Genomic DNA, 11,769 nt, shown 5'->3' with positions numbered 1-11,769 from the left:
CATGGCATGTGTGATGCCACATCATCACCTCCTTCTCCCAATGGCTCCATGCACATATACATCCTTATTTTAAAAATATTTATATAGTATTAAAATGATATTTTATTAATCTAACTATCTAATGGTTGATTTCATGCATGAAAAAAATCAATATGAAATTTAAAAACACGAATATTTAAAAAATTTAAGAACGTAGTTAAATTTTTTATTTTTTATAAATAATAATATTAAATTTTATTTATTAAATTTAATAATCTCTTATCACCTTTCAACATGTATTTGCATTATAGAGGTATATTATTGAGTAAAATTAAAGAAAATTTATTTAATATAAATGTAAATTTTTTAAATAATTAAATGTGTTAATATAATAATAGATTATTCTATTTTATAAGAATAATCTATTAAATAATTAATGTGTTAATATAATAATAGATTATTCTATTTTATAAGAAGCTTTATATAGCTTGTTTTTATAATATAATTTATATATTTTTTAAATTAGACTAATAATATCCATATGTTTATCTATTTATCTTAATGCAATCTTATTTAGATAGAATGGAATCTTGCACCCAAACTCAATCTTTAGGGGATAAATTATTTTTCCTAAATAACTACACATCTCTAGGATCATCTCATCAACTCACAACTTAGTTTGAGTCCTCTCTCTAGTAGCTTCCTTGAGAATGGGTTCTTAAAGTCGTAGGAGCTAAAAGTGTGATATGACTAGACTCTCCACCCAAGAGGCTCTTGAGGAGGAGAGAAACAGGATAGCTCATGAGCGAAAGAGGGAGTGGAGAGCAAGCCAATGTGCAATAACTGCTAGTGGTGAGCCACATCCTCCCCCTCCTCTTCCCCTATTCCCTATTGAGTAGATAGTCCACATGAACCCCCCCTTCGATGAGCCCATCCCCTTTGCTCCACATGAAACCCCCCCTTCCTCTTCCATATGTGCCCATCCCTTGTCTACCCCCTCCTCCTTTACAAGACCCCCCTCTCTCCCCTTCTACTCCACAAGAACCCACCCCTCCTCCCCACAAAGTACCCAAAGTGTGGATATGAAGGAGCTATCAAAGTCCTCAATGCATCGTCGTGCCAATGTGATCTTTGAAGCCTATTTCAAGGATCTTACACCTTCATCATAGTCGCATGTGCTCGATGCTTTGATTGAGCATCCCAACATGGTGGAGTGCAGGGCGCTATCGAGAGAAAAGAGCTAGCATGGCAATGCGTTGAGAAGTGTGGTACCATAGAGCACATGTAGAGGCAGAGAGTGAGTAGGTGAGGATGCAAAAGTGAAATATCCCACATGCATGGACCAAGAAAAGATGTACTCTACCCATATAAAAGGGGTCATTTTCAAGCAATGGAAGTATGAAGCACTTACACGCATCTCAAGCCTCTTTATGAGTACAAGTCTTCATCTTCTAACCTAATTGTCCTTGAGTCTAATGCATACACTCATCATTATGTGAGTGCACTTAGGCACCATCGATAGGTTTAAGTTTATCATGTGTCATTAGTGTGTCATTAGACCAAATATCTTCTTTAGGAGGTACCATAAATCTTAACATGGTATCAAAGCCACTCCCCTCCTCATGAGCTTCTCCATTCAAGCTTATTGCACTTTCTTAGTGTTAGACATCATCCTCTTCTTGCTAGCTTCCTGTTTGGTGTCCTATTTTAGCCTCTAGGGCTGACCATGTTAGTTAGAGGGGTTGGTCACCCCTCACATATATTTTCCCACATTATTCACCATTTTATGGAGTCTTGGGTATTTTCCCAATCGTGGAGGATTTTATCTCTAGTTGGCTGCCTACACATGGGCATATATATAGCTGGCTTGCCTCCCTCATTTCTCACTGCTTGCTTAGCATTGTTTGCTGTAGTCCCTCACATACGAGGTTTTCTCCCCTCTTGCTTGGGACATGTATTCCTTTTGGTGATGATATTGAGAGTAGGTTCTCACCTGTGTTTCCTCTTCATCTCTCTCTCTCTCTCTCTCTCTCTCTCTCTCTCCTGTGTCTCCACTTTCCCTTCTTCCATTGCACATTCTATCATGGTATCAGAGCACCGGTGATCTTCAATGTTGGATGCTCCCTCCTGTCCCTCCTACATTTTTGCATTTTCAGCAAGGTGGACAGATTTGTGTTTTTCTCAGAAGTGCTGCTGGCGGCCTGCCTCTTCTAGGTGTTTCTTCTCAGCAGCTCGAGGTCCTTCTTCATCGATTTGACCTCTGAGAACCCCTCTTTTCTGCACTGTTTTTAGGGCAGCAGCACATAGTTTGCTGTGTTTTTCTACAGGTGGCTGTCTACAGCAATTCTCAGCATTCATACCCCCCTGTAGTGCTGATCGCCTATTTTGTACAGGCCAGCAGCATCATATTTGCTATAGTTTTTCTTCTACAGGTTTCTGATGCTGATTTGTTGATCTAAGGCTTGGGTGTACCTATTTCTTCTGTGTTTCCAGATTTAGCCCTTTCTACTGCCCCGAATACCTCTGCGTTTTCAGATTTGCAGCCATGGTTGTTGCGTTTTTTTGAACAGATCTTGCTGGTAGCTCTACCTTCTTCTGGGCTTCATTTGTTGGACCCGAAGGTACCTTCTCTTTAGCGTTTTTCCTCATAGGAGGTTTGAACACTGGTTGGCTTGAATTTTCAGGTTTGTAGCCCTTGTTTGGTTGCGTTTTCTTCTCCAGTGGACACAGATCACTTGCAGAGGGGGTTTCTTGTTTGGATTGTGGCTTTGGAGACAGTTTGGTACTTGAGGAGGACTCTGAATTTCTAATTTCAGTAAGTGTTTTGTTGATTTTGGAGCATCTATATCTGTGTTTTGTTCCTGGCCTACACGGTTTCCCGATTTCTTCATGTTCCTTGCCTTCTGTTGGTGGTGGAGTGATTGGTAAGACCTTATCATTATGGCAACATCAACAAGAATCACTTGACACGTAGAGAATCTCAATGGGGAAGGGTTCCACACTTGGGCTACACAAATGAAGTACTTTGCTAATGCACAAGAAATTGTGGAAAGTCACTAAGGAAAATGCGTAAGATGAACCAAGTGAAGGGTGGGTTGAAAAAGATGAGAAAGCATTGTCACTCATTGGTTTACATCTACACGCAAGACTTTTTCATCACATTGACTCTATGGAACACATAAAAGATGCATGGGATATGTTGAATCTCGTGTTTGGATCTAAGGAAAAGAACTAGGAAATTTACTTAAAGATTTGAGTTCTATGCTCGGGGGGTTCACTATATGTAAACTCTCTATATCACGTGCATTCAAGGACTAATTTAAAAACTCCTTATGTGTAAAGTTTTCATGAATAAAACACGCCCTTTTTCTATGCAATCTGTAAATATCCCCTTTAAATGGTACCCTTCTGTATGTAAAAAATGTGTAAAAAAAGGATTAAAAAAAACCATTTTTTTAAACCCACGTGCTACGCTTACATATTTATGAGTGATCCCCCCAAGGTTCTATGGTCTAGAAATGAACGTTAATGAATCTTTGGCTCAGTTTGTCAGTAAAATGAAAAGCATCATGAGCTAGTTAGATGGCATATATGCTAAGATTGGAGATAAAGATGAAATTACAATAATCTTAAAAAGCATGCCAAAGGAATATAATGCACTTATCACAACCTTGAAGAATCTACCAGAGCTAATATTTGATGGATGTGTCTCCTCCCTTTTGGAGAAGGAGAGAGAATTAAAAGGAAGCAATCCCAGTAATGTTGAGCATGCATTGTTCAACAAAGCAATTTGAAATGCCACAATTGTGGCAGGAAAGGGCACTTTCAAAATAAAGGTAGGCTAAGTTTGAGCACAAAGAAGAAGATTGTAGATTGAAGAAAAGCAAAGGCAACTTTATGGGGACTACTTCGATCCACCACAAGTATGAAGAGACTAGAGATCAGCTCTTCTAAAGAGCAAGGAGGCAAACACCACCACTACCCTAGCCATCAGTGTAAAAGAGGGGTTACCATATATGAGTAGACACCCATCTTATCATTTCTTCTTATTTGTTGTGTGTATCTACCCGACCACTTGAGAGTAGCTAGCTCAGCACCACCCAGGGGGGTAATGATAATTGTAACTCATCCCTGACTACCTGAGAGTAGCTAGTTGAGCACCGAGGGGGGGTAATGATTGTTGTAACTCACATCTGACCACCTTAAGTAGCCCAGAGGGGGGTAATGATTGTTGTAACTCACATCTGACCACCTTAAGTAGCCCAGAGATATGGCACCAAGGGGGGTAATGATTGTTGTAACTCACATCTGACCACCTTAAGTAGCCCAGAGATATGGCACCAAGGGGGGTGTTGAGAAGTGTGGTGCCATAGAGCACATGTAGAGGCAGGGAGTGACTAGGTGAGGATGAAGCCATATGGCAAAAAAGGAATATCCCACATGCATGTACTCTACCCATATAAAAGGAGTCATTTTCAAGCAATGGAAGTATGAAGCACTTGCACACATCTCAAGCCTCTTATGAGTACAAGGCTTAATCTCGTAACTTAATTGTTCTTGAGTCTGATACATACACTCATCATTATGAGTGCACTTAGGCACCATCCACTGTAGGTTTAAGTTAATCATGTCATTAGTGTGTGATTAGTGTGTCATTAGACTAATTAGCTTCTTTAGGAGGTACCATAAATCTTAACACAGTGCTTATTACAAGTGTGCGTTAATCCTATGTGGTTATCAAAATGAGGAATAGTGTAGATGCTTTGGCTACTCGAAGGGCTATTGTGGGCAGCTATAAGTAGCTCCCAAATGGGGGCCAAGGTGAGTGTCACATCTTGCATCCTTTCCATAGCACCACACACACTTAAAATTGGACAAAGTTTATTTGAGGGGTGTAATCCTTGGTTTATGAGGTACTCACGAGAATGTGACACATGAATACCTGGTATTAGAGATATTTTAGATGACATGTGAACACCTGTATGGTTTCATATTTAGGCATCTATATATTTGTTAGGCTAAGGCCTCATACCTTTGTACATACTAAATAGTATTTTATACTTTTGGTAGGCCCAAGACTTTATAATAATGCTTGCTATATTTTTGTGTAGCTTGTATGCTTTCTTGTCCTTTATTTTTGGAATTATCTTTTTGAAAAGCAAGTGCTTTTTCTAATACATATAAATATGGAAGAGTGGTACAAGGGCCGCACTCTACCCCAGGGCAGATTCAACCCCTTCATGACCTAAGCCCTCTTGGTGCTCACACCCAACATGAGGTTCAAGGTGGACCTCTTTCATCTGGATTCAATTTTGTTCTCAATGGTTTGTTAAAACAATATCCCATATGATCAATTCCTATCAGCCCACAAACTATCAAGAAAAGGAATATATACTTGGGGGGACCTGTGGAGCCTTCAAGATAACAAGTGGTTGTCCCCATAATTGATGCAGGAAAATCTCTTCCTAAATGATGATGATGTCAACTAAGTGTGAACCTAAATCACTCTATGGGACAGTAACTTTGCAGCATCACAGAGGTCCATTCAGGATAAGGGCGGTCATATGAAAAGGGAAAGACTCTCTATGGGGCCTGCCTCCCACTTCAAAAAGTTGATCCCCCCACTCCACATCAAGTTAAACATAAGATGGCACCTAATCTGGGATAGAAGACAATGGGAGTTCAGATTTGAGAAAATTTGGAGCAGCACCATCTCCCCCAAAATGTCTTGTTTGTTATGGCTAATCCTCCACCAAGCATTGTGGACTAATGAGAAAGGTCATAAGATAGGAATAGGGGATGGGTAGTGTCCACGATGTCGGGATAGCCCAAAAACCATCCCTCACCTGCTCATATCTTGTCTTGCCAACTCAGAGGTACTGAAACCCCTGTCTAGCTTAATCTCCCCTGCCCATCCAAAGGACCTCAACTAGAAAGAGCTACTTCTAGGAGAAAGCTATGGATTACCCTCGAATTTGTGGAATTTTGTTAGGGCCTCATATCTATGGATAGTATGGGTCAATAGAAACCTGTGGGTCTTCCAACGTGTGCAAGGGATATGATACATGGCCTCAAAAATTGTTTGTCCATGTAGATGTCATGAATGGGATTCAAGGAGTCCAAGACAAAGCTGCTAAAGGAGATCAAGAACTTGAAGTATTTCAAATGGACAAAATGGACTTGGATCTGATCAATGCAAACAACAACAAGGCTTTTCAAGTGGCCAAAGAAATCAAGTCCAAAAAGAAAGAGGCTATGGCGACTTCAGAGATAATAAGTTGATCTAGTTTATCCTAGATGTAGTTGAGTTACAAGCTAAGCTTATTTATAAAAAGCTTTTTGTAAAGATTCTCGAATTTCTATAATATAATTCCAGTCTTTAAAAAAAAGCAGAGCATGTTGCGGGAGCTAGTAAATCTTGGTAAATTTGACTTAATGGGCTCGATTAAGTAAAACCATCAAATTTATCGCATATAAATAAAAACCCATAAAAGATTGGCTTGATAAAATTAATAAAATAGTAAAAGTCCATCGCACTACAGACCAACAATTCAAGTGAAACCCATAAAAATTAACATCCATCATGTGAGAGAAAATTAAATATTAATATTTTTAATAGTGGTTTAGGATTAAAATAGTAGGAAATTATCAATGTTGAAGAAAAAATAGCCAAATGTAAAAAAAAATTAGCTGAATTAAGTAGAATTTACTAGATTTGGGGGAGGAAAGCAAAGAAAGTCACCTCTGGCATGGCGATGTGTGTCGTAGTTTCTATTTGGGAGCAGAAGTATTTGAATGTCTAAAAATGCAGGCTAATGTGGTTTGATTTTGGGCTAATTTAATCAGCAAATTGTGCTAAATAAAGGCATATATTTTTAATATTAAAAGAAAGATATAAAAAATTATAAACTGTACAGACTTTAGCTTGATATTTCCTTTTGATAAATATTTTTTCAAAAAGGTAGAGATTATTTATAGGGAGAACAATTATAAAGATGAAAAAAGAGCTTGATATTTCTCCTTGTGATTGTTTTATCTTAATATTCTTAAATAAAATGATGAGGCTTGAAAGTGATTCTTTATGGGGTTCTTTCAAGGAACAAATAAACTTTGATCTAACGCTCCTGAAAAACATCAATTCATAATATCTAATTAATTATCATTGTTTAAGTAAGATTTGGGTATGATAACATGGTATCACTATTTCAAGCAAAAGGAGCAACGATGGTGGCCTTCTTGGCGGAGGCGTAGTCGAATCGGTAGGTCGAGCCACATGGTAGTCATGCGGAGATCCAGGCTAGCATGCCACCATGCGAGGTCCAGCAACTAGGGCTCCAGAGGCCTCACCACCAGTCCCAGCTCTATCCGCAGACTGATGAAGGAGCCTTCCTTGCGGATCCCAGCCCTGGAAAAGATGCCCTGCACTCTCACTGAATGAAAAAGATGGTGACGGACCCGATGGTGTAGGAGTTGCTGGAAGAGGAGCAAATCTGCATGAAGAAAGCAGCTTCAGAAGTTCTGAGCCGGAGAATAATAGAGACCCAACAGGTAAGATCTCGGTTTCCCTTCCTTTTCACATGGTGAAGGAGAGCCTTGAAGCCAAGGTCCTCATCGGCCTTTATCATGGACCAAGACCACCGGCTGACATCCTGCGGGGGTGGATTAGAAGCAACTAGCTCTCTAGAGGAGTTGTCATAGAGCAGATCCAATACTTGCCTAACAACTACTTCAGTTTCATGTTTAAGGAAGAGGGCATGACCTTGCACATCCTTGGAGAGGGATGAGGCCGGTCTACCATTACATGTAGTGATCAGGATGGGAGAGATGTGCATACACAATTCTTGCTCCAAAAGAGCCTTAAGAGTCTTCCGGAGGATCAGAAAGCTGCATCCATTCAGCATCTTATGGGATCTCACATATGTATTAATCATATTGATGTATCTATTTCACATGAGTGGCTCTCTAGGACCATTTCTCTCCAATTTAGGGCCCTTCCCCTTGCTATAAATGATGGGGTCATAAAGCTGATTCATAAATGGGGAGAGAAGGACTCCTTGTGCAATTGGAGGCCCATCACCATGCTCACGTCGGCCTATAAAGTGTTTGCTAAGGCAGTGGCCCTTCAGCTATCATCCCAACTGTCAAAGGGAGATACATCCTAGATGCTATCATAGCATTGTGGGAAGGCTTCGAACACGCCCAATCCACTAACCAAGATTTTATCTTCTTCAAGATAGATTTCAACAAAGCGTATGATAGGCTTGAGTGGGATTTTATCCTTCAATCTCTACATGATATGGGGCTGGGGCCTAGGTTCATCAAGTTGGTACATACTCTCTTTGGGAATTCCAGGGCAAGGGTAGCCCTGAATGGGAAATTATCTAATCCCTTCGTCTCCTCAGGAGATCCATTAGGCAAGGTTGCCCACTAGGTCTCCTACTGTTCGCCATTGCAGCAGACGCCTTGGGTTGGCTTATTGAGGACAACATTCAGCAAAATATTCTCCGGTAATTTATCCTTCCTAATGGACACAACCAAATGTGTCTCCAACAGTTTGTGGACGACACCAACAGTATGGTATACAATGATGACCTCTCTCTCAAATCCATCTGGAGCTGTCTCCCAAGTTTTTTGCCTAGCCTTGAGATCCCGGATCAACCACTCCAAAATAGGGATTAGAACCATGTACTCCAAAATAGGGATTAGAACCATGTTACAAGATCCTCCCCTTTGGCTGCTGGATGAAAGGTGCAAAGTCATCCAAGAAGGTCGGATTTTTAGACTCTTGGGCATACCAATGGGGTTTGGTGTAAGCCAGCACAAAAGATGGGAATGGGTATTGGCCAAAGTAAAGTAGAAATTTGACAATTGGAAGGGGATGCAACAAAACCTAGCAGACAGGCTGATAGTTTTAAAGCACATTCTAATCCCCTCAACAATATACTTCCTCTCCTGCCGGCGTCCCTCAAATTCAGAACTCAAAGCCCTAGGAGCCTTATGTAGGAATTTCTTATGGAGTGGTGACACTCAAGTTTTTAGGACCCCCAAAGTTGCATGGAAAGTATGCTCCATGCGTAGAAAATGAGGAGCGTTAGGCATCTCAGACATGGGGGAGTTGGCTGTCAGAATGGCTGCCAAATGGATCATCAGAATCATGCACAAACCTAAGGAAGATTGGGCTTAGCTTCTCCATAGGAATTCCCCCCTCTTCTCGGGCGTCGAATTTCCAAAATGGAACAGACTACCCTTCATGACCTTATTCTTCAGCAACCTGCAAATCAAACCCAAGGGGAGCCCTCTCATAAAGGGATTCTGGAGAACATGGAATAATCTAAAAGCCCTATTGGGGATTTCTCCCAACCTAAGATTCAAGGCGGACCTCTATTACATGGATTTAGTCTGGTTCTCGGTGGTCTGTCAAAATAGTATCTCTTATGATCAGATCCCAACAGCATACAAACTCTCAAGAAAAGGAATATGAACTTGGGGGGACATGTGGAGCACTCAAGATAATGGATGGTTGTCCCCAAGATTGACGTAAGAAAAGTTTTGACTTAATCAGGCAGATATCAACCTCGTGTTAGCAAGAATCTTTCTATGGGACAATAATTTGGCAGCCTTCATCCATCACAAAGGCCCATTCAGGATAAGGGCAATCGTATGGAAAGGGAAATATTCTCTCTGGCCTATCCCCCACTTCAAGAAACTGACCCCAATCCCCCCCCCCCCAATATTAAGCTAAACTCTAGATGGCACCTTAGTTGGGATAGAAGACAATGGGATATAGATTTGAGAAAATTTGGAGCAACATCATCCCCCAAAAAATGTCATGGCTTTTATGGCTAATCCTTCACCAAGCTCTGTGGACCAACGAGAGAGCTCATAAGATTGGTAGAGGGGACGGTCAGTGTCCAAGATGTAGGTGCACCCTGGAAACAATCCCTCACCTCTTTATAACCTGCCCTTCCAATGTGGAGGCTCTGAGATTCTTGTCCAACATAATTGCCCCTGTCCACCCGGAGGCCCTCAGCTGGAAAGAGATACTTTTAGGAGAAAGTCATGGCCTATCCTCGGATCTTTGGAATTATGTTAGGGCTGCGGACTTGTGGAGAGTCTAGATAACTACAAATAAGTGGGTTTTCCAACGTGAATGCCTAAAGCATTGTCTATCTGTGCAGATGAGAATAGCATAAAGGGAGGCCAAGTCAAGATTGATGAAGGAGATGGCAGAACTGGAAGTAATCCAAAGGGAGAGAATGGACATGGACCTTATCATTGCCAACAACAATGAGGCAATCGAATTGACCAAGGAAAGAGTCAAACAGGAAAGAAGCTATGGCACTTAAAATCCAAGATATTAAGATGATTCAGTCTGTCCTTGAACTAGTTGAGCTGTAACAAGTTAAAGCTTCTTTATAAAAAGATTTTTTTGTAAAAATCTTCCCATTTCTCTAATATAATTCTAGTCTTTTCAAAAAAAAAATCTCATTAATTAGTCCAAAAAAATAAAACGAAACAGAGCCTTGAATCCTACATTGGCACGAAAAATTCACTTAATTTGTTGACATTCATTTAAATAGTAATTTGATAATAATCAAAATATTAGGAATAAATTCTCATGCCTGCGGAAATAGGAAGATCCTTTAGATTCCTTAAAGCACAAAAAATCAATGGGCAAATCGGCCAAGTGGGTTGATTTTCAAACTTAGAAAAAAATGAATTCAAAGCTTTTTCCTTTAATTTTCCTCTTAAAAAAAGGCAGGGAGAAAGAAATTAATAGCATATACTATTTTAATCTAGTAACCCCCTCTCCCCTAGACATGTGAACAACCTCTTCGTGTAGGAACCCTCCCTAGACTCCTTTTTGGCTTGCCTGTAGCAAACTAGCCTACTAAAAATTCTTGTGAAAAGGGGTCTTTTTCCTTCCTTTCAAGGGGAATTGGAAAATTGATGTTTATTGATTGGCATGAGATTTATTAATTCTTCATGAATTTTTTCCTGCTCTTTCAACACGTGTATCTCACGAAAGTTCCCTCCCTTATTTGTTTGGAATGTCTAGAGAAGAAGGATGGTGAACATCAACTTCCCTCCCCCTCTTGTTTACCTCTCATCATTACCATACATGAGTTAGTGTTAGGGTTTCCTCTCAGCTCTACTCATCATTATTGTGTAGTAGTTGGCCTTAGGATTTCCTCTCAGCTCTACTCATCATGGGTGTCCATTAGGGTTTTTGCTAAAGGTTTCTGTGAATCAAGGCTTGAAGCAAGGTTTCTCTTTTCATGTATGAGGGTTAGTGTGGATCGGGTACATGGGTTTCTGTTTTTGTGTGTGGGGCTCCTCTTTCTTTACAAAACTAAAGGATTAATAATGGTAGGGATTCATCTCAAAAAATCTCCTAGTGCCCAAATTTGAAGTCTCCTAGTGCTCGAGAGGCTACGAAAAATCCTCCTCTTTTGTATGTCTTCATACCTAAACATTGTCCATTGATAATGAAACTTTGTAGGCATATGGGGTGAGCCTAGCCCCACATGCCTACAAAGTTTCACTGCCCATTGAGTGACATTTGGTTGGTCAATTGAGGCCCAATGCCCAAATTTGAAGTCTAGGATAGGAACAATCTTGCTCTTATGTATGCCATCATACCTAAATGTCGTCCGATGGTGATAAAACTTTTTAGGCATGTGTGGTGGTCTCCACATGCATGCAACTCCACATACTTGCAAAGTTTCATTGCCATCAAGCGCGACATTTGGTTGGTCAAGTACGGTCGAGTGCCCAAATTTGAAGTCT

At 40.4% G+C, this 11,769-nt stretch overlaps 1 long non-coding RNA gene across 1 annotated transcript; it reads left to right on the top strand.

The window, feature by feature from the left end:
- The first annotated feature begins 7,195 nt into the window (after positions 1-7,195).
- Positions 7,196-10,417, top strand: LOC147629738 (uncharacterized). The gene is made up of 2 exons (XR_015267802.1): positions 7,196-7,527; positions 10,158-10,417. It is a non-coding gene; the product is annotated as an uncharacterized LOC147629738 (long non-coding RNA).
- Positions 10,418-11,769: the final 1,352 nt, after the last annotated feature.

This window comes from Cibotium barometz, chromosome 17, assembly GCF_041138505.1.
Source record: "Cibotium barometz isolate CiBa-2024 chromosome 17, ASM4113850v1, whole genome shotgun sequence".
In the NCBI taxonomy this organism is placed as follows: domain Eukaryota; kingdom Viridiplantae; phylum Streptophyta; class Polypodiopsida; order Cyatheales; family Cibotiaceae; genus Cibotium; species Cibotium barometz.
This window is presented reverse-complemented; position numbering and strand designations above follow the sequence as displayed.